General features: G+C 45.4%; 2 long non-coding RNA genes across 2 annotated transcripts; one reads left to right on the plus strand and one right to left on the minus strand.

Moving 5' to 3' along the window:
* Window positions 1-1,686: 1,686 nt before the first annotated feature.
* LOC123048287 (uncharacterized) lies at window positions 1,687-8,378 on the minus strand. Its single transcript, XR_006423261.1, has 10 exons — window positions 8,257-8,378; window positions 8,070-8,179; window positions 5,723-5,869; window positions 5,610-5,636; window positions 4,766-4,929; window positions 4,518-4,691; window positions 4,393-4,419; window positions 2,671-3,018; window positions 2,148-2,358; window positions 1,687-2,058 (listed from the first exon to the last, which is right to left on the minus strand). It is a non-coding gene; the product is annotated as an uncharacterized lncRNA (long non-coding RNA).
* Window positions 8,379-13,506: 5,128 nt separating this feature from the next.
* Window positions 13,507-15,465, plus strand: LOC123048288 (uncharacterized). The gene is made up of 2 exons (XR_006423262.1): window positions 13,507-13,850; window positions 13,927-15,465. It is a non-coding gene; the product is annotated as an uncharacterized lncRNA (long non-coding RNA).
* Window positions 15,466-22,566: the final 7,101 nt, after the last annotated feature.

Below are 22,566 nucleotides of genomic sequence, written 5' to 3' on the forward strand. Positions count from 1 at the left end.
TTCAGTAATTAATTCCTATTTGTTTCCTCTTGATGGTAGCATGGAAAACTTTCTATACGGCGCTGCTACATGTACGGCAAGGTTGCATCCAACACCATATGTGTTCTGGCAGCAGCATCGTGGCGAATGTCTGCCGTCGTTGTCCTCCTCTTTGGTCGCCATCGTTGCTGCCACGACCATACATCTCTTTGATGACTGCATCACCTACCCTATCTGTCGGCAATGATCCGAGGTTCATGAGGACAGTTCTGGTGATGGTGTGTATCTTCTATCATGCATGTTAAAACTGGTGGCAATAATTTGACTTGTAAAATATGAACGGGTTGCTTGTTTATCTGTATTCTGTACTCCGTTTGCGACATATGAACTGCTTGTGAAGCCATCAGTTGGTGAAGTCGTCTGTGCTCTGAGAGTGTGTATATGCGAAGAATACGATACATATATTTTCCACATTCATTTCAGTTTTCTACCCAGACAGAACTACTACCAGTTGAATATGAGATTTCAGTACATATTTCAGAATACATAGCTGAAGTTGAACTTGAAAATACAATACTCTGCAATAAACAAAGAAGAATTGATTGATCACACAAAATTTGCAAAATTATACTAGTACGCACGGTGAAGTCATCCATGCAACAACTGAAATCTGTATTTAAAGTACTCGTCAGTCGGTCGTTCGATACCACAACTGAACGCGTCCCACATAACAGCGACCGGGCGATGTGACAGAAACAATGCAATGCATAGAGACATGCATATGTGCAATGTTTTACGCCTGGACATGATAGGTACATGGGCATGCACACGAGAGCTGATGGAGTGTCCAAGTGCACCGACCATGTTGATGTATAACTGTATTGCCTAGTCTATTCCATCAGATCGGTCTTTTGATTGCATTGGCTAGAGTATGCTTTTCTACATAGTATGAGAGGCAATAGGTCTTGCACGTTTAGGCTTGAGGGAGGCACACATGACGGGGAGTCTTGACGTATAAATATATTGCCTAGTCTCTTTCGTCAAATCGGTTTTTTGGTTGCATTGGTTAAAGCATGATCAGTGTACACACGTCAGGCATGGTTAACCAAATCCCCGTCGACGACCTCATCCTCTTGCCCGGCCGCGTGCTCCCGGTGAGAAAGCATGTCACACCTCCGCGGAAGCTTCCTCGTGCTTTCAGATAGATGGCCGGCCTTGCACAGCCTCCCTTCCTTGCCCAAGAAGGCGAGATGTATTCATCAATCGGCTCTACCTCAAAGCACTACAATGGTGCCGTGGGCGCTGGCCATGCATGCATTACCCTTCCCGTCAAGTAACAGTGAAGATATAAAAACGCCAGGTCAAAATTACTTTTTTTAGGGAAGGTCAAAATAACTTTATTAACGTTGCCACGACATTTTCAACTCGTACTCCTACTAGACACGTCAACTCATCATGCAACTGACTACGGTGGGCGGTGTTGAAGCAGCTCCCGCAACAGGCAGGTAAAACTGGAGGACCTAGACAGTCCCATGCACTCCTAAAAATAGGAGTGCCAGTTTCCTAGAAATGTGCATGGACTCTTGACTAGAAATTTTCAGTTTACGTGTGATTCCAACTGAACGTCACCCGTCAGAAGGAACTCTGGATGCATCAATGCGAAGCATCCCAACCTGCATGCCTTGGACTGGAAGTAAAAAGCATGGCGAACGAAGCATCCCTTCCCTGATCGACCTGGGAGATTAATTTCCTGCTGAGAGAGACAACACGTTTCCATCTGTTTTGGAAAGGTAACACGTCTCCATATTACTAGCTTCTTCGCCAACTTTGGAGCCGGTACATAAATCAGTCCTATTGAGTTTCCCCGAAAATGATGGTCGCTTAATCTCTGACGTCTGCCTTCTCCCGCACTTCTTTAGCCTTCGTAATCCAGATATCCAATTTGACCATTAGTATGCACTTTTTTGAACTGAGTCTAGCAACATGTTTGTAGATAGACAAGACATCAATCTTTGAAAATCTTCTTTTATATCCAGGTGCATGACCCTCTATCTTTGAGCACTCGTCAAATGAGAAAATCTGAAAGAAATAACACTTCAGTACATTGCTAGAATGACAACTTCCATCATACACATACTCAACGCATATATAAAAATATTATGATTCACCTCATCAGGGGGTAAGACTTTATACGATGCTCCAGGGTAACATATCATCTTCAAAGCCGTTGCAAACTGGATTAAAACCCAATCCTCGGTGTCAATTTCAGATGTAAGAATAAAATCCTTTAGAAGAAGTCGAAAGAACATCAAATACTTCTTTTCACATGATTCAGTATCATGCAAGAGATAGGCAGTCTCCTTCATAGATTTTTTCAACCTGAAAGCCAAAAAAAAATCTTCATCGCTGAAACAAACATCAAGCCAAAAATTCTAGAAGACATTTCATCGATGATTAAAAGAAATTGAGTTTCTCAAACGTTATTTCTCAGTACGGCGTGTCTATCAAAAACTGAAATCATTGGCAATAAAGCATTATAGAGGACGCAATCAGTCAGAAAGGACTAACATTGCATAAGATGAGGCGACTTATTCAAGCTTGCTAGAGTTGTTGAAAAGAAAAGAAAAGGTACTATAGCATTGACAAGGGAGAAATAAAGTAGATAGAATCGCATGTGAGAAATAAGCTCACCATCTCTAGCTTGACGTCAAAGTCACGTTGATGTAAGAATAATTCTAAATCTTTGTCCGGCTCAAATTGTTCTTCAGGCACTAAAAGACACATGGGCTTGTTCAGACTGCAAATTATCACCTCACAATCCGGAACATCAACATGCAGACAGGTTATTCCCTAAATACTATAAGTTATACCAACCAGTCTCGATTCAATTATTCTTTTATATTCAACACTTCCCACAACTAATTTCCTTCCAGAACCACACAGCTGCCTGAGCCTCTTGACTAGGTGACCGTCAATGACCTCGTTAACAAGGTCAATTGGTGTGGGCATCTTCTCCACCTTTATAAATACTATCAGACTCTGAAATAAAACACAAAAATGATCTATAAAAACTTGTCAAATATAATGCAAGTGCCTAAATTATGTAGGGGGCAGGGGTGATTAGTAGCCCTGCATCAATCATAAAGTACAACCTGCTAAGTCTTTGTTTGCGCAATTCTCTTTGTTTCCACAATTCTCTCAGTGGTGCTCCCAAAACGTTCATACATAAAGTTCGATGTCAGTATGCTGAAAACAATCCACAGTATGGTCCTCTGTAGGAATACCAAGATAGGGCTCCTTCATCTATCCCTAGCTAAGAAGATGCAACCACTACATGGACACTTGTGCCTAGCAGTACCCACTTAGGGTTCTACCAGAGTTAATTGATCTTTTAGGCTTTGTTCGGTTACACCCTCCCCCGCCGGGGTCGGCAGGGATTTGGCGCTGATTCAAGTGGTTTTGACCCACCCGCGGTTCGATTCCAACATGCCTGATAAAACCCTTCGGTCTTAAACCTCACGTGGGTTATACCCCTGGGCTATCCCCTCCAAACTTCGTAAATGCCGCGTGGGTAAAATCCAGTCCTCCCAGACCGTGGAACTAATCCCCATCCGAGAGACGAACACGAAACACTACGCGAGAAAGAAAAAAAAGCCCTCCCAGCCTGACGCCTCTCTCTCTCTCCTGTGATTTGGATGCAATGGCGGCGTGGACGGCGTCTGCACAGCACCACCGGCGTCAGCTTGAAAGCGATCTAAAGGCGTGTCGGCGCAAGCTCGAAGGGGATCTCTAGGTACACAGGTGCGAGCTCGACGGCGGCCGCATTGACCCCATCTCGAGCGTCCCCTCCTCCCTGAAAATATCCTTGTCGTGGATAAGTTCTTCGTCCACTTTCTCCTCTCCTGCTCCCTCTTAATTCCTATTGCAGCTCGGCTGCCAAGAGAGAGGTTTAACCGAACAATGATGTTTAGAGAGGGATTGTGGAGGGAGGGATTAGTGGGTATTGGGTGATGTGGTGGGCATTACCCAAACCCCTGGGTGGATTGAATCCACTAGGGGATTGGATCCCCACCAACCGAACAAGGCCTTAAGGATATATCAGCAGATGTCTGGCCATTAATTACAGCATACCATGGCACCAAAACAGAACATGGTAATGAGGGAAGACTCCACCCAAAAAAAAATTAATCGACCAGCTTGATTCGATTTAGAATCAGTTTAATAACAATTAACAACTACTGAGTAATTAATTAAAATTTTATATTCCACCCACTTGTTGCAAAAAAACTTGACAATAAAGACTGGTGAAATGCTGTGGTGATTATTTAAAGCATTACTCTGTACTAGTTGGAAACAACTAGCGTATGGAAATATGGCAGAACTAGTAAGAAAGAAATAGGGAGAATTACTAACAAGTTGTGGCCAGGACGCCCAGAAATCCTGTGAAAAAACAGAGAGAAATCAATTTGATGATCTTGATCTCTTCTTCGATGACACAGAAAAGAAGTTAGTAGCATCAGCAATGAAAAAACAAGTACCTTCACTGGAGTGGTGAGGTACGCCCCATGAAAACAGAAAATTGCCATGCCAGAGGGTGCTTGGTATAGCAGCATAGCCAATGCAACATTAATCTTCACTGACCGCATGGGATTCTTCAGACTGCGAATTATCACTTCGCAATCTGGAACCTCAACATACAGACAGGTTATTGCCTGGAAAGGCAAATGGTGATCAATACTACACACCCAGACAGAACCAACAAGAAAGCTTACAAAGTTATACTAACCAGCTTTGTTTCAATTAGTCTTTTATATTCAGCACTTCCGACACTAATTTCTTCTCAGAACCACATAGCTTGATTAGCCTCTTGGCCAGACGATCGTCAATAGCCTCATTAACAAGGTCAATGGGGGTGGGCACCTTCTCATACTTCATGGATATTACCAAACTCTGGAAAATAAACACATAAGGGATATGAAAAGCTTGTTAAATACTCTAGTATAATGCAAGTACTAAATCATGACAGGAGGCAAGGTAGTTTAGTAGTGCTGCATCAATCACAAAGTATAGTGTTGCTTAAATCCTTGTATTTTTTTTGCGGGGACTTAAATCTTTGTATGTACAATTCTCTCATTGGTGCTCCCAAAATGTTCAGATATAAAGCTAGATGTTAGAATTTTGAAAAGAATCCGTGTTATTATTGGTAGGAGTACCATGCCGTGGCTCATTCACCTCTAGCTAGGAAGATGTAACCACTTTGTACATATTTGTGCATATTAGTACAAACTTATAGGTTTCAGCCAGCGTTAATTGATCTTTTAAGGATCTACAATAGATGTCTGGCCATATTAGATAATGCGCCATGACACCAAAACAGAACATGATGAGGAAAGACTCCAACCCAGAAAAAAATTATGGTTGACCGGCTTAATTGAATTTCAAATCAGTTCAGTAACAAATAAAAACTACCGAGTAATGAGTTAACTTTTATATTCCACCCACTTGTTCCAACAAAAATTCACAATAAAGACTGATGCAACATTTCAGCGAATTTTGTAAAACATTACTATGTTAGAGTTGGCAACAAAAAGGTAAGGAAATATGACAAAAAGAATGGTAGGGTTACTAACAAGCAGTGGCAAGCATGCCGAGAAGTCCTAGAGAAAAAAATAGAGAGAAATCGATTAGATGATATTAAATTCCTCATCAATCACGAAGACAAAAACTAAGGAGCATCAAATACCTTCACTAAATCATGGAGGTAGCCCCCATCAAAAGAGAAAAGCGTGATGCCAGAGGGAGCTTCGTATAGCAGCATAGCTGATGCATCAGTACTCTTTTCTCTTTGAGGGAATGCCGGTGCATCATTAATCATTAATCTTAGTGTCTCCTGCAGAGAAAAGAAACAAATTTAAGAAAATGGGATTACATAAACTCCTACCCAACCCCTCAATCTATCACGCATATGCTTTTCTTTTAGTGAAAGGGTCCTGCCTGGTTCCATTTCACTTAATGAAACCAACATTGTCTTACAACATTCAGTGCAAAAGATCACCCCTTTATCAGGAAAAATCTGGAACCTCAACAACAAAGCTAATAACAGGAGTGAATTGCAAAAACGATCGACATTGAAGGATAGGGCTGCAGAAACCACACTTCTACGGCTTTGTGCAAAAAAACACTAATTTTGAGGCTATTATTTTACAAAAAACACTAGTCGATGGCTCAGGCCGTTTTGAGCACAATTATGACAGGTGCGTCCCGCTGGACAGCGTGATGTGGCAAATAAAAAAGGCAATTACATCCCATGTAATTTTATTTTGCAAAAAGATCCCTAAAAAAAGCAATCGGGTCGTCATTCATCTTCAATCGGTCCCATGGTGGACGCCGGCGGCCATTCCCTCCCCGTGCGCAGGCCGGCGCAGCTGCTACTTGCTCCGGTGGCGGGACGCAAGGGGTCCCGTGTGGTTGGGGTCGGGCAGGACAGCTCATGTTCGCTAGCTGGCAGGGGCGTGGCAGTGGTGTCGTACCATCAACAGGCGCTGATGGCTCGATTCCCTGCCAGATACCGCCAGAACCGGTGCGGGTCGACGCGAGGAGCCTGGTGAGCGGCGTGGGGGCGAAGGGGGCTATGTTGGCAGCGCCGGCTCCTGGATCCAGTTCAACGAACGGGGCAGCATGGCGGCGCGAGTTTCTCCTCCAGCCCCGACGAGCACGACTGGAATGCGGCGGTGGAGCCAGGGAGCACGACGATGGCGGTGGGTAGCTTTGCGGCGACCGATAGCGGCGGTACCGGCTGCCGGGGCAGCCTCGGCCCCGCACGCTAGGGAGCTCGAGCATGTCGGCTGCGGAGGTCACTACTGCTACTGGCACTCTCTCGCGATTCCCTCTTTTTTTCCTGAAAATACGACCTTATCCTCTTAGGCCCTTTTACACTTTAGTCTATGTAATTATATCTATTTGCGATATGTTAGTCGTGCCATATCACCCTGTCCAGCGGGTCCCACTTGTCATAAACATGATTAAAATGAGTGAAACATACGACTAGTGTTATTTGCTAAAAATTTGCCTCAGAATTAGTGATTTTTGGCATAAAACTGTAAAAGTGTGGTTTCTGCAACCCTAGCATGTGGATGGTTTTTGCAATTCACTCGTAATAACAGCCAAGACACAACCCAAGACGATATTTAGCCTTCGGTCACCACCTGAGCTGTGCGCGCCGTGACATTGGCACAGCTGTGTTGCTGAACAGAAGGCTCACTCGTCAGTTCTTTTTTTTTTTTTGAAGGGCATAAGCCATCGTGGCTTGGGAGAGACCATACGCACTTATCTCCACTTCCAACACAACTATCTTCATACGACAGAATGAATCCCATCCAAAATCCGTGTGATTTAGCTGCGAAGAAAGAAACCGAAGAGGCCGCGGGGTGGCGGCCTAGTTCTGACAATTGATTTCCTGGAGTGAAAATCGCCTCACCAAAACTCGCCGCATGAACTACAACGTGAGGCTCTTTAAGGTTTCCTTTCTTCCTCGTGCCTCTAGATTTCACACACAGAGAGTTAGTGAGCGGCAGCAGCTTCTTTCCACCCCCCTCCAAGTAGTGGCTCCAACTCTAGCAAGACAACGTTGAAGTCAACCATGCCACCGGCGCCGGCAAGTCAGCCACCGATCCTTCTCTGTTTAATTAGGAGTGTTCTCTTTCCTTACAAATTAGGAGTGTACATGCCCTGAACCTAGCTCTCGTATGCTTCTCTATTTAATTTGGAGTGTTCCCTTTCTTTGCAAATTATGCGAAAAAGCCTTGACATTTTTATGTTGCTGTTTTGAAATATAGCACGCTATAACTTATATAGCATGTGGAGAAGGGCCGCGCTAAATCTTATAGCACGCTATTTTTTTCATTGGTAGCGAGTCGTCGTTTCTTGGCTAACTACCATGCATATTAGTGTATAGTGTAAGCAGATACTAGGGTAGCAACTTAACTAAGTAAGAAAAACATACATCAAATTTGGAAGACATTATTTCTTTGAGGGGAGGAAGACATTATTCAGTATGAAAACAATACTAGAAGATATACATAAGAAATTACCAGTACTTATTCCTCACTTGAAGGCTAATCCACGGCCGTTTGACACTGATCCAGTCATCTGACCTTTCATAAAAATTCAAGACGCCAAGTACCCAACACAACGTGAAACCCTAAAAAAGTTACAGAAAAAATGGGATATATATAGCGTACTTCTTGTGGATGGATCAGAACCTGTAATTGAACTTACAAATCAGAACGATGACCGGTAATTGCCGGAGGAGGCCATGAACTGGAAGAGGAGGCGCGATGCAGTTGGTTTCGTCCGGCACTGGGAGACGAAGCAGGGGTGGCGCTGGCGGCGTGGGTTTCTTTAGCAATCTCCTTTTTTTTTCTATGTACGTTTCTTTAGCAATCTCTGTCTTTCCTTCGACGCGATCCGATGCCTCGTCGCTGGTTGCCTCTGTAGGCATGTGTCTAAAGTCGTATTGGGCTGATGCTTGCATACGGACCGGGTGATTTTTGTGTGTGTGTACCTCTCGGTAAACCACGCCCTACGGCTGGCCCAGTTTGGAGGAGCGCGCTGTGCGTTCATTCGCTGCTTCATATTTTTTTCTCGTTTGTTTTCATGGTTTTTTTTCATTTTTCTTTCCGGTTCTTTCAGGCATTTTTATGTTTTATTTATTTTTATTCATTTCTTTCTTATTAATACATGATGGACAATTTTAATACACAGTGAAAAAATTGTTAATATACAAATGAACTTTTTTTAATACACACTAAAAATTATTTTATATATCATGTACATTATTTCAAATAGACAGTGAACATTTCCTTAATATATGATAACCATTTGATAAATATACATCAAACAATTTTTAATATGCGATGAACATATTTGTAATACATGGGAAAAATAATATATAGTGGTCTTTTTTTAATAAATGCTGAAAATTTTCAAATATACGATGAAAATTATTTTAATGCGTAATGAAATTTTTCTTAATATATGGTGAACATTTTTTAAATACACAATTGAACTTTTTCGAGGGGCACCTAGACAGAATTGAATCCAGGTTGCAAAAGGAAATATTCAAACATGAATAACACACTAGAGCTTTTAAGATTTAAAACAGAAAAAAGGATTATCAAATAAGGGTTTCAAAAGTTGTTGGCTCTTCTTCAAGACATTCTTCCAAAAAAGAATGTGCTTCCAGAAAACACCAACGAAGCGGAGATAGTGGTTTGCCCATTGGAACTTGAAGTGAAAAATATACACATTTGTGTGAATGATTGTATGTTGTACCGCAATGAATAAAAATATTTGCATTCATGTCACATATGCAACCATCCATGATATAAGTGCAAGAGAGCAAAGACAAGAACAAGGCGGGCGATGAGATCAAGACATGTGTCTCATTCAAGGTCGTTTGGTACCTGTCTTTAATTTCTCCACTGAAGCATTTGTTTTCAAACCCTGGAGAGGCAAATCGGTTGCAGTGGCATAAAAGTGTACTATGCATAAATATATGGTGTGTTTAATTAACTATTCATGAGCACCTTCCTATAGTATTATTTAATATTTATGTACTGGATGAGATTTTATCAGTTTTTGAAATTAATATTAATTACTTATAAAATTGATTATACCCCACAACAGACAGCACACACCCTCTTATATAGGAATTGTGTGCACCACCACGAACCTTATCTGATAAGCACTACCACACACATTCCAACCTAATGAACCGTGTGTTATGCTTACAAAACGATGGTTCGCATCTTTGTGTGTGATAATGTTTTTTAACTGTGTACGATGACCCATTCTACACTAGTGATAAGTGTGTACAGGATTACAAATATATAGCAGTGCCAGTTTCCTAGACATGTGCATGGACCCTTTGTTAGAAACTTTCAGCATGCTTGTGATGTCCACTCAATCATAACGTGCATACGGCAATAACCTAAACGTCACATGCATTAATGCGAGGCATTCGAAATGGCTACGTCTGTAGTAGTGTTGTGATATTCCTAGATGTTTCTCCAAATCCGCTGAGCTCAAAGCACCCCAAACCGCCTTAGCTTGGACTGGAAGTAAAAGAATGACGAAGCTTCCCTACGCTGAGCTCAGGGATTTACAGCCATGACACGTTGGACGCTTCCGTCTGTTTTGAAGAGGTAACGCGTTTCCATGTTTGTTCAGGTAACCCATCATCTATCTTCTTCTATTTCCTCTGTCTGGTTAGGTTGTAGAGATATGCTAGAAAAACTGGCTATGATTCTGCAACGACTTTACTAGAATGACGTGTGGGCTGACCTGACCATATATATTGGGAGCAATGGCAAAACGAGACAAGCTGTTGCCATTTGTAGGGCGAGGAGGAGGAGGGCGTGGTGCCTAACTGCCTATCCTCGAGTCAAATTTGTTTAGCAAAAAAATTGAAGTATACGCAATCTATCCTGAAGCATTTTTACCTGCCCTTGAAAAGCATAGCTTGTCCCTTGAAAGGAAAGAAGAGAGCACAACGTACTAAGAAATACTAATGCCCAACCGCTGTCTGCCTGTTTACAGCGTAGAGCACGCGTGTGGTCATCCCCCTACTCGTGGATTCGGTCTTCTAAAACGCGGCTTCCTAATCGATCGAGCAGACGTGCACCTGAATACCTGATGGCCCCGGCTCGGACGCACCCGACCCGGACGGAGCTCGCCGCTGGCGGTCGCTGCGAAGTACTATACGATCATGGATTTTGACGTATTTAGAAAAATCTAAGACATTTAATTTGGGATGAAGGCAATGCATACAAGGAACTAGCTGTGCTGTGCGTCAACGTTGGCGTTGCTCCATCGCTGCTGATACTGGCCATGCATGCATTTTCGCTGATAGATGGTGCATGCATGCGGGCCGGGTGGGTGCTCCATGATCCAGGCCATGAGGTCACCAACGAACTCCTTCCCTCAATAAAAAAAAAAACGACCAAACGAATTCCTGGAATGTTCCCGGGAAGTTCCAGCACTCTAGGGCACAAACCTCATAGATATAGTAGTATTTGCTTTGAGAGACGTGTGTGGTGTTCCACACGGAAGCGTCACAGACGTATACCCATCACCGACGTGCCTTCCATCTGCTTTCGCCCTGCCCCTTGCATGCCTACTTAATTAAGCCGTATGTGCCTCGGCGTCCGGGGAAGCAATCACAACCAAGTTAAAACTATCCCAATCGATCGAGCTCTCCTCCTCCACCACCGTAGCATCTCTGCCTCATCGCACGACACACACACACACACACACTTCGCATTTCCCGGCCGTGTTCTTACGTTTTTTTCTAGACCTTCTTTGCTATATTTCATGGCACCGCCGACGCCACCTATTCTTGTTCTGATTGTAGATTCTGATGGAGGGATCAGGATTATCTGTATTCAAGACGAGGCCACGCAGTAGCAGCTGGTGCGCACATACCTACTTTGCTATCTTTATATGCAAGAGGAGCTCGCGTTTGCATGGTACGTGCGCAGATCGGTGGCAGTAACCGATCCTTTTTTTCGTTTTCGGTTGCATTGTTATGCTTTTGATCCACCGGGATATGCTTCCTGTAAGATGTATAGTCTGCTTGCTTCAGAGGTTATGAGCAAATGTGGAGGCTCAGTTTTGCGGAGTGGACTTACTTAGCATCACCTCAATTAGAAGTTTCCTAGCAATAATACGGCAATGCTACACGTACAAACAGTTTACAGGCTTTTACAGGGTGGGTTAGTCTTCATTGGCCAACAGGTGAGCGGGACGGCCCACCCCCCTGAAAATCAGGGGGGGGGGGGGGGGGGAGAGGTTTGTGATTGGTTGTTAGAGGAAAGAGCCTGTAAAAGTCTGTAAATCTTTGTATGTCTAGCATTTTTGCAATAATTATTAGCCAGTCTGTGACCGGTTCTCTTTGATATGCTTGTTAGTTATTTCTACTAATTCATGTGGGGGCTTCACATTGGGGGAAATTTTCAAAGAATATCGTAAGATAGTTTTCTTCTCTTTTGTAAGTATGCTTACTGCTCAGTTTCATGTCCCTTTATGGACTTTCAGTAATTCATGTTTGTTTTCTCTAAAGGTATGGAAACTTTCTACATGGTGCTGCTACATGATCGATACATATCATATGTGGCTGCGTCGCTGAGGGAAACTGGAGATTCTGTCCACCAAAAATCTGAGCCGTCGTTGCTACCGCAACCACGTCGTCGACACCGCTGCCAGGGTGAGCACACATCTCATCGGTGACTGCATAACCTGTCCTCCTATCGTGCTGATCTGAGGCCGAGGAGAGTCGTCTTCATGGTGTGTATCTTGGATTGTTGAACTAGCTGCAAGAAATTGACTTGTAAAATATGAACGGGTTTTTTCTGTATTCTGTTTGTGACATATGAACTGCTTGTGAAGTCATCATATTTTTGCAGCATCAGTTTACCAAATATATACTACCAATGTAAACTAATATGATGTGAATAAAATACGAGCATTTACATTAACAGATATAAACTGATGCTGCAAAAATATAATCAATGTTGAAATTAGTGGTATTGGTTTGATGTTGTAGATATTAATAAGTGGTTCTATAAACTTAGTTAAAATTGACATGGTTTTACTTCAGAAAAAACTGGAGTAATATGCAACCTAAATAAAAACGAGGGAGTACGTACGTAGCCCCATGTTGGCTAGAAACTTCCAAGCTACTTCTGATTTCCACATTAATACTCCCTCCGACCTACCAAAATATTTGTCGCGGAAATTGACAGGAATGGATGTACCTAGAACTAAAAATGCGTCTAGATACGTCCATTTCTGCGACAAGTAATTCAAGACGGAGGGAGCACAAAGTACAACAACATTCGTAAATCTGTATTTTTTTTAAGCATGAACAACAATTTCATGCAGATAGTGCTTTGTTAAAAAACAGCTTGATTAATTAAGAGGCAGTGGACTGGTTACACCCTAAGCGTTGGTTACCTGTTCATTTTCTCACAAAGTCACAAGACTACCGCTGATGCTGCATGCCGCTGAGAACACGCGTCGGCATGTTGATCTCCCCACTCACGGCTCGCCGCTCCTTCCTGGAAGCGGCGGTCGCTCAGATCACGTCACCCCCGGCCGTCCCCCCCGAGCAGATCGATAGATCACGCTGTTTGACGTACGTCCACCTGCTGCACATGCTGGGCTGCTGCCGGTCATGGCGATGTACGTACGTATGGAACGCCGGTGCTGCTGCTTGGCCTGTGGCACGATATATACGGGCACACGCTGACGGCTGACCCAGCACGAAACTTAGGCGTCAAGCATCCCACGCAAGATCCACCGGCACGATCGACCATCACCTACGCATGGGCAGGGGGGTAGTACCATCGTACGTCACGGAATGGAAAATGGAGATCTCGGATACGGGCTCCACGTCCACACGGTGTCACCTTATATACACGCGGCATCGGAGACCATGAGCATCACAGGCAGACGAGACAGCGAGGAGATATCAGATAACTCATTGTCTCCTTGAGCTATCTGCTATATATGCGTTCCAGCGTCCACATCCACATCCACACGGCGGTAGCAGGAGAATATCCCAATCGGAAACGTGCCCCGCGCGCCTCGTGCCGCCGTACGTCAGCCCCGCCGCCGGCCACCCCATTAGTCATACGTCGCGACTACAAATAGGCCAACCACGTCTCCTCCCGTTCATTCTCGTGAACCTCTGAATTCTGATACTCCTCCCCGACCTCCCCCCACTACCCTGGGCTCATCGACCTCCTCATCAACCGCGCAACGACGATCGACCTCCATTCATCCGACGATCTTCGCCGTGCCGTGCAACGGTATTTCTCTCAAAGTTTCCTTCATTGTTCCGACTTGTTCTTGTGCTCACACATGCTTTGCGCTGGTGTTTTATAGACGCGCTCTATACTATATGGCGCCGCAAACGACGGGTCCTACCTATGACCCGGCGCCTATTGATCAAGTCTGGATTATTGTTGACAAGGATGGAGGGGTCTATATTGGCAGCGATGACACTGAATAGCCGGTGATACTTTGATCTCTCGTCTCAATTCCTTTGCTATCTGTATTATGTTTTCATGTGCATACGCGTATCGCTAAAAGTGATGTTTTTATCCACTGGAATATACCGAAAAAGGCTTTCGCTCAGAAGACATACAAGGACTAGTTCAAAAGACACACACCCAAGTCGCACAACAATAAATCCAGAGGTACTGCTGAGGGCACAGCTCAACAAGCCCAAAACACACACGAAATAAGAGACAGGCTCAGCCGGGGCCATGGCCGGAGAGCAAACAGACGACTAATCAGGCTCAGGCGGAGGCGGCGGTGGTGGCGGCGACAGGCGGACGGCCATCGAGCGGAGGTCGGCGATGAAGGCGGAGACGGCGTCCCGGTCCCGAGGGCGGCTAAGCGGCCGCCAGAGCTGCAAGTAACCAGACAGTTTGAAGAGAGCGTCAGTAGATCGTCGAAGAGGGGAGCCTGAATCACAAGCTTATTGCGAATAGTCCAGAGCGTCCACGCGAGGGCCCCAATCTCAAGCCACCTACTGTGGCGAGAGGACAGTGGGGAGGCCTGTAGCTCGGCGAAGAGGTCGGGGAAGTTGGAGTGGCACCAATCCCCACCAACCGCTGGAATATATATGCTTCATACACATATTTGCAGTTATCCTTATAAAAGTAACAGTCAACTTGCTTGCTTAATTCCCCGGAAAAAAAAACTTGCTTGCTTAATTATGAAGTTGACTATGAGCGTGAGTTGATTAGCCCGTGTGTGACTAGTCGTTGTCTCTAAGATGCTTGTTAGTTTATTATCCTGTCGGCTGCTTGTTCAACAAGTGGGACCTACCGTTAAGATTACACAAATATTCAGTGAGTATTTCCTTTTCTTCTCTCTTTATATTAGGTCTGCTTTCCGCTCAATTTGGTCTCGTATCTTCTATGTCCTTTGAGTAATTCGAAGATATGGAAACTCTCTACGCATACCCCATACCAACTTCTCTCTTTTGTGCCCCCTCATCCTTTGCTGCCGATGCGGTCGCATCTCTCCGACTGGACCTGCACATGGATTTGCGGTCCTCTGCAACCCCGACGGGCGTCCCAATCCTCGTCGTTTTCAGTCGCCGTCATTGCTGCCATGACCATGCTGTCGTCGTCTTGGTCACCCCTTCAACCACGCATGTCATCAATGACTGTATCACCTATTCACCTGTCCTCCTGTCGTACATGATGATTTGAGGCCGATGAGAGTTGTGGTGACTGTGTGTATATATCTTGGATTATTGAACTCGTGGCAAGAAATTGTAACACATGTACTTGCTGTTTTTCTACTCTATTTGCGACATATGAACTGCTGGTGAAGCCATATGTACTCTGAAGTGTGTGTGTATGTATGTAAATAATATAACATCATGGCATATCTACCACTTTTCCGTTCCAGTTGTCCTCTATTCAGAGATACTAGTAGTTGGATATGAGATTCCTTCTTTTCATACATAATTCCTCAAACAAAAAGAAGAGATTTCTGAACATCTCCAGAATACATAGTTTTATTTTGCGAATATCTTTCAGAATACATAATTGATATTGAACAAGAGAATATAGTACTTTGCAACAAACGATGAAGAAAAATGGTTCACACAACATTTGCAAATTAAGCAACTTCGAGGAAGGAAGGTTCCAGGTCAGCTCCCTAGAGCTAGGGAAAACAAAACTTAACCACCAAGAATCACGGAAGGAGAGGATAACTCTTTCTTTCTCTGGCTTAGCTTCGAGGATTATGCTCCACATCATTCACACGGTCGGCGTCATGGGAGATCAAGAGAGCGTCCGTCACAGGCAGCCGCACCATAATACGTCATGGAACAAAAGGAGATAACTACTTTTAGAGCTGGTTGTATGAGGATGCCCGTATATGCGTTCTCCTCGAGTAGTTGAATTTGAGGAGAGGATAACCTATTTCTTTCATGGAAGCAGTTTCCCACAGTTGAGTATGTGACCAGTTGCCTATGAAGATCCCTTCTTATTCACTTTTAAGGATATCCAGTACGAAAGCGATGTGCATGACTGTGAGCATAAAAATAAGGGAACTATGTGCATATGTCTGGTATATGATAGTAGCCTTGGATTTCTGATGTGTTTGTTTTTTTAATCTTGGAGCTAATCAAGAAGCAAACTTATACTCCTTCATATAACTAATCATATGCCAGTAGATGCTCCAAGATTAGTTTCAGAAAAGGCCTTATATATATTTGCTGTCACCGGCGCACGGTGATGTTCACTAATATTGGTAGCCGTTTTGTCATTTTTTCATCAATTGTGCTGCAACAACTTCTTACCTTTTTTGTGTGTGTTTGTGTGTGTTTGGTTAGTCTCATACGTAAGGTATGTTAATAATCTGATATACGGATGGCAGTTGTATGGAACTGATGCTGACATGTAGGCAGTGGCGAATCTAGAAAAAAAATGGAGGGGCTGGGCTGTCTGGGTCATGCAAATATGTGTTGGACTGGGCCTACAAGTAGCTGGTCTGGGCCTTAAAACTAGTAGCAGAAACATATTTTACGGTGCTGGAAGGGGGGGGGGGGGGGGGGCTTGAGCCTGTTAAATCTTCCCCATGTAGGCACATAGCTAATTGTATTACTCGCAAAAAAAACATAGCTAATTGTGCGTGTCGTATATGCTCAGGAAAGGGCTCGGAGTTTTTCAACAATGTATAAACTCGGGAAAGGGCTCAGAAAAGGGTTCAGAGTGCAGGCTAGACACCCACACGGTGTTCTTATGTATACGGCTTTGCTCTAAAGAGGGAGATCGGTCGGAGAAGTACTTAATTTGGCGCATCACAGCTGAAAATAATGTAAAGCCAATACAATACAACTCTCCTATTACGAGGTTGAGTCCTCCCTATAAAAAAGGCCTATGTATATAGTTCAATGTACATGTAGACATAATTTATCAAACATTTATGTTCAGTGGGACTGGTACGTCTCTTGGATTGAGGACCGCTGAAAATCTATGATAAAGCCAACAAGATTTGATCTGAAAATACTATATCCCCTTGTATTTTTTTCCTCCTCCTTTTTACAGTGTGCTCCTTGCAAAGTTACTTATTTGCCACTCAGATACCAGAATGTGCCACAGCGCCTAACGAGTAAGGCTGGACGAGCCTTTTTTTTTATTGAGGTGAGTGAGCTGGACGAGTCTAGTGGGCTTTTGAGCTCGGCCCGAGCGGTGAGCAGGCTTCGGCTCGTTTGCACCTTCGGTCAGGCCTGATGACTCTCATGGTAGCCCAGCAAAATTCCCCAATTCACAGCCCTCATTCTCTTTGTTTGTCAGTGCTCGAAGAGATAAGTTGATCCGAGACCTACCCATGTCCAGCCGTGTGTGATTCTTGCCGCCGACTCTGCTCCCTCCCGCGGGCAACAACGCCGGCCACCGCTCCCGCCGGCCGCAGCACTGCAGCAGCGTAGCATTCGCCTCTCTTGCCCACTCCTTGCTTCTCCGGCCGACCGCCGCGGGCCACCACGGAGCCTGCAGTCACGAGCCATGGGGAACTGGAAAAAATACCGATGCACACTAGCGGAGCTTAAGCAAGGCCGAACGGGCCATGGCCCGCCCATCTCTGGACCTCCTCCTCACATTTATAGCCAGACCATCCAGCCTGTAACGCCCACGATGCGGCTATATCTCCCACGTGTCGAGGCACGACTTAGAGGCATAACCGTATTGTGGTTTTGTCGCAAGAAGGGTCATCTTCACACAATCCCATGTAATGAACAAGAATGGGATAAAGAGTTGGCTTACAATCGCCACTTCACACAATACATAATAAAATCATACATCAATCAAGATACACACATAGGTCCGACTAAGGAACCAAAATAAAAGAAGACAACCCAACTGCTAGATCCCTGATCGTCCCAACTGGGCTCCACTACTGATCAACAAGAAAAGAAACAACACAACGGGCAAGATCTTCATCGAGCTCCCACTTGAGCTCAGTTGCATCACCTGCACTGGTATCATCGGCACCTGCAACTGTTTTGGAAGTATCTGTGAGACATGAGGACTCGGCAATCTCACACCCGCGAGATCAAGACTATTTAAGCTAATAGGAAAGGATGGTGTAATGAGGTGGAGCTGCAGCAAGCACTAGCATATATGGTGGCTAACATACGCAAATGAGAGCGAGAAGAGAAGCAACGGAACGGTCGTGAACTACCAATGATCAAGAAGTGATCCTGAACTCCTACTTACGTCAAACATAACACAAGAACCGTGTTCACTTCCCGGAGTCCGCCGAGAAGAGACCATCACGGCTACACACGCGGTTGATGCGTTTTAATTAAGGTCAAGTGTCAAGTTCTCTACAACTGGATATTAACAAATTCCCATCTGCCTCATAACTGCGGGCACGGCTTTCGAAAGATAATACCCTGCAGGGGTGTCCCAACTTAGCCCATTATAGGCTCTCACGGTCAACGAAGGATATTCCTTCTCCCAGGAAGACCCGATCAGTCTCGGAATCCCGGTTACAAGACATTTCGACAATGGTAAAACAAGACCAGCAAAGCCGCCCGAATGTGCCGACAAATCCCGATAGGAGCTGCACATATCTCGTTCTCAGGGCACACCGGATGAGCCAGACGTCGGGTTGGCATAGACCCTGGTTGCCCAGGGGGCGCCAGACATCGCTCGGTTTGGACCAGCACTCGAAGGAGAACTGGCCCGGGGGGGGGGGGGGTAAATAAAGATGACCCTTGAGTCTGCAGAACCCAAGGGAAAAAGGCTTAGGTAGGCAAATGGTAAAACCAAGGTTGGGCCTTGCTGGAGGAGTTTTATTCAAAGCGAACTGTCGAGGGGGTCCCATAAATCACCCGACCGCGTAAGGAACGCAAAATCAAGGAACATAACACCGGTATGACGGAAACTAGGGCGGCAAGAGTGGAACAAAACACCAGGCATAAGGCCGAGCCTTCCACCCTTTACCAAGTATATAGATGCATTAATAATATAAGAGATATTGTGATATCCCAACATAATTATCTTCCAACAAGGAGCAATCTTCAACTTCACCTGCAACTAACAACGCTATAAGAGGGGCTGAGTAAACGCGGCAACATAGCCAAACAACGGTTTGCTAGGAAGGGTGAAAAGGTTAGGGGCTGACATGGCAGTATGGGAGGCATGACATAGCAAGTGGTAGGTAGCACGGCATGGCAATAGAACGAGCAACTAGCAAAGCAAAGATAGAAGTGATTTCGAGGGGTGGTCATCTTGCCTGAGATCCCGCAAGGAAGAAGAACGAGTCCATGAAGAAGACAAACGAATGTAGTCGAACGAATCCTCACAACTCCGGAACGAAACCGAAGCTAACGGGAGAAGCAAACCGGAAAGAAACAAACAACATAGTGAACAACCACCACATACACATGGCATGATGCACAATCAAGTATGATGCATGTCCGGTTTAAATGAGGTATGGCATGGGAAAATGCAACAAACCCCACTACAAATTAAGTGGAGCTCAATATGCAACGAGTTGCATATTGACGAAACACCACATCAATTATTTAGTTCTCTCTCGGTTATGTACCCAACAATATTAAATGTTGATTAACATGGCAAGGGGTGCATCATAATTAAACAACCTATCTAGGCAAGTTTAAATAAGGCCGGAACAACAAACAACAATTTCCGGAAAATCCTCATGTCCATAATTTAGATTTGGTACTGTACTGCCATAAACGCAATTTTAATATTGTTAAACAGCAAAATGAAGTGCACCATGTTAATCTATGCATTTTTCTACCCCATTTACATATAAAGTTTATTATAATCCGAGCTACGGTTATTTAGTTATGAAATAAATCGTTTTAGCATGTTATTTATGTAAAATAAATGTAAACAGCACTTAAACATCTTAAACATGGATGAGAGCAGCATATTGTGAAACTAGACAGAAATCTAAACATTTTACATATATGACATGTTTAATTTGGATGCATGGATAAATACTTATTAACACTTTAATATGATGGCATTTATCTGTAAATATGCATGCACAGGATATTTAGCAAATTCGTCCAGGAAAAAAAAACACATCCACGGGCTGAAACTATCTGGGCCAACAGTGTACAGGAGAGGGGGACTGCTCACATGGGCTCGTGGCCCGGTCGATGGAGGAGGCCCAAGAGGGGAGCATGCATGCCGGCTGGAGGGAAGGCTGAGGTGGCGCTGGACCTTGCTGGGCTGGAAGTGGCCCAGACGCTGGTCAAAGGGAGCGATGCGGGGTGCGCTCGGTCACAGGCGTGCGCTCGAGGCAGGGTCGTCCTCTGCTCGACAGGGAAGCAGAGCAACGGCAACAGGGACTTGGCGCCGGCGAGCAGGGCGTGAGCGAGGCTGGCGAGGCGGCAGCGGGAGGGCTTGGCGCGGAGGCAGGGCTTGCCGCCGGCGTGGCCGGATGCGGAGGAAGAAGGTCCGGCGGGGCGCGAGAGGAACCGGGCGGAGGCGGCCCGATCCGGCGGCGGGGAAGCTCCTGTGGGTGGCGACGAAGACAGGCGTCGGCGCTCCTCGCAGTTGACGAAGACGGGGATGGCGGAGACCGGCCGATCTGGACGAGGGGAGGTGGATCCCGGCGAGGTTCAGGACGACGAACGCCTGCTAGCTGGTCTTGGCGCGGACGACGAGGCACCTGACCATAGCAGCAGAGAGGGAGCAGAGAGATTAGGGAGGTGGAGAAGGACGGAGGAAAAGGAGAAGGGCGACAGGGGCTGGCCTTGTCGCGGTGGGGATCGAGCAAAGGAGGCACGTCCTCGGGCTCGAGGAGGAGCACGACATGGAGGAGCTCGGGAGGGTGCTGCTCTCCCTGGATCAGACGCGGGAGGCTGCAGGGCACTCGGAGTCGAGGTGGGAGATGGATTGGTCCGGTGGGGAAAACGAGGGAAGGAGAGAGAGTGGATCTGGAGGGATCCCGAGGTGGGAGATGCTGGCGGCGGCCGGATGGGACAAGGCTCCTAATTTCTAGGGTTGGACTAATATATATCTCATGGGATTAGATTAGAGGCTATTTGGGCCCTCCGATTTAAATCGGACGATCGAGAAAAATAGGCTAGGAGAGTCCAACAAAGAAAACGGTGATGTTTTGTAGATGTTTGGGGATGATCCGGACCCAACGGTAACAACAACCCGGGTCGGGTACGGGACAACTTTCGGACGCGCGGGAGGGGATCGCGGGCTGACGAGAGAGGTTGGTTGGTTTGACAAGAGGGAACCGAAACACGGTTGGTCTCGGAACGGTCAACGAAAGCAAGGGGGAAACGCGGCAACTACGACCGGATGCATGTTTTTAAAAACAATGACGGCAGCGAGTGCCGATGCAATGCGGATGATGCCATGATGAGATGCAACAAACAAATAAAAAAACACAACTGACTCGCAAAACAAGGAAGGCATCTAGAGCGTCGGTCTCGGGGCGTTACACAGCCCACCCAGCCAGCTAGTAAGAATCCCTTGCAGCCAGGCCCACCAGCCCGCCCAGCTTTTTGGAGCAAGCTCCGCCACTGCCGATGCGGATGACGCCCCCGGCCTCCTTCGTCATTCCGGAGCCTGACTACCCTCCGGGCCACTCCGGCTGCCTCCTTCGGCGCATCCGGTAGACCAGAGCACCGCCATGCATCTTTGATTCTCCGTTGAAAATTCGCGTTTTGTGAGATTTCTGAAACTGCCTTGGTGATCCCGATTCGCGGCATACGCCGTGAAAGGATGCCGCTCCCCGAAGGGAGAATAGACATCGATTGCTATGGCTGACCCCAGCCGGACGCGATCCTTGTTAAGAATCGGGCCCGAGCTATGGATCATGATGCACCTGGTCACTATGTTGGCAGTGGCGCATGCAATCCGGTCTCATTCTCGACCCTCCCGGGTCGAGTTCCAGGCAACGTTATAGACACCATATCAACATCAAACTAGGTTAAGCATCAAGGTATAAATAAAGCATATAAAAAATACACACAAGAAAGCTTTACCCGTCGTCGCCTAAGAATCATCAGTGCATTGGCTCCCATAAAAAAGACAACTGCTGATGATCCAGGGAGCATGAACAATATATTTACAGTAGCTACGAGTGCAAGGGGAAACTTGTTAAGTTTTCTTCTTTGGTCTTGCATCTTGTTGATTTGAAATAGCTTTTTGTTTCTCCGCAAGAAAAAAGTAGCTTTTTGTTAATTTGAATTTGCTTCTCACGTGCATCTGTGAGCGCATAATCTTACTTTTCTCTCGGTGATCAACAGTAGTAGTCTAACATTTTGGTTACATAAAACTTTGCTAGATCGGCCCATATCCATGTGTTGTAAGCGAATCCTCTCAGCGTGTGTAATGTTCGGAGCAACAAGATCTGCATACCTAATTGCAAACATAAAGGGATTTGGCATAAACCTTGCTTTCGCAACCATCACAAGCAAAGAAGTTCCGCTTGGGATTCGCTTACAACACATGGATATGGGTTGATCTAGTAAAGTTTTATGCTTTCACAACCATC

The sequence above is a fragment of the Triticum aestivum genome, chromosome 2D (genome assembly GCF_018294505.1).
Source record: "Triticum aestivum cultivar Chinese Spring chromosome 2D, IWGSC CS RefSeq v2.1, whole genome shotgun sequence".
NCBI lineage: Eukaryota > Viridiplantae > Streptophyta > Magnoliopsida > Poales > Poaceae > Triticum > Triticum aestivum.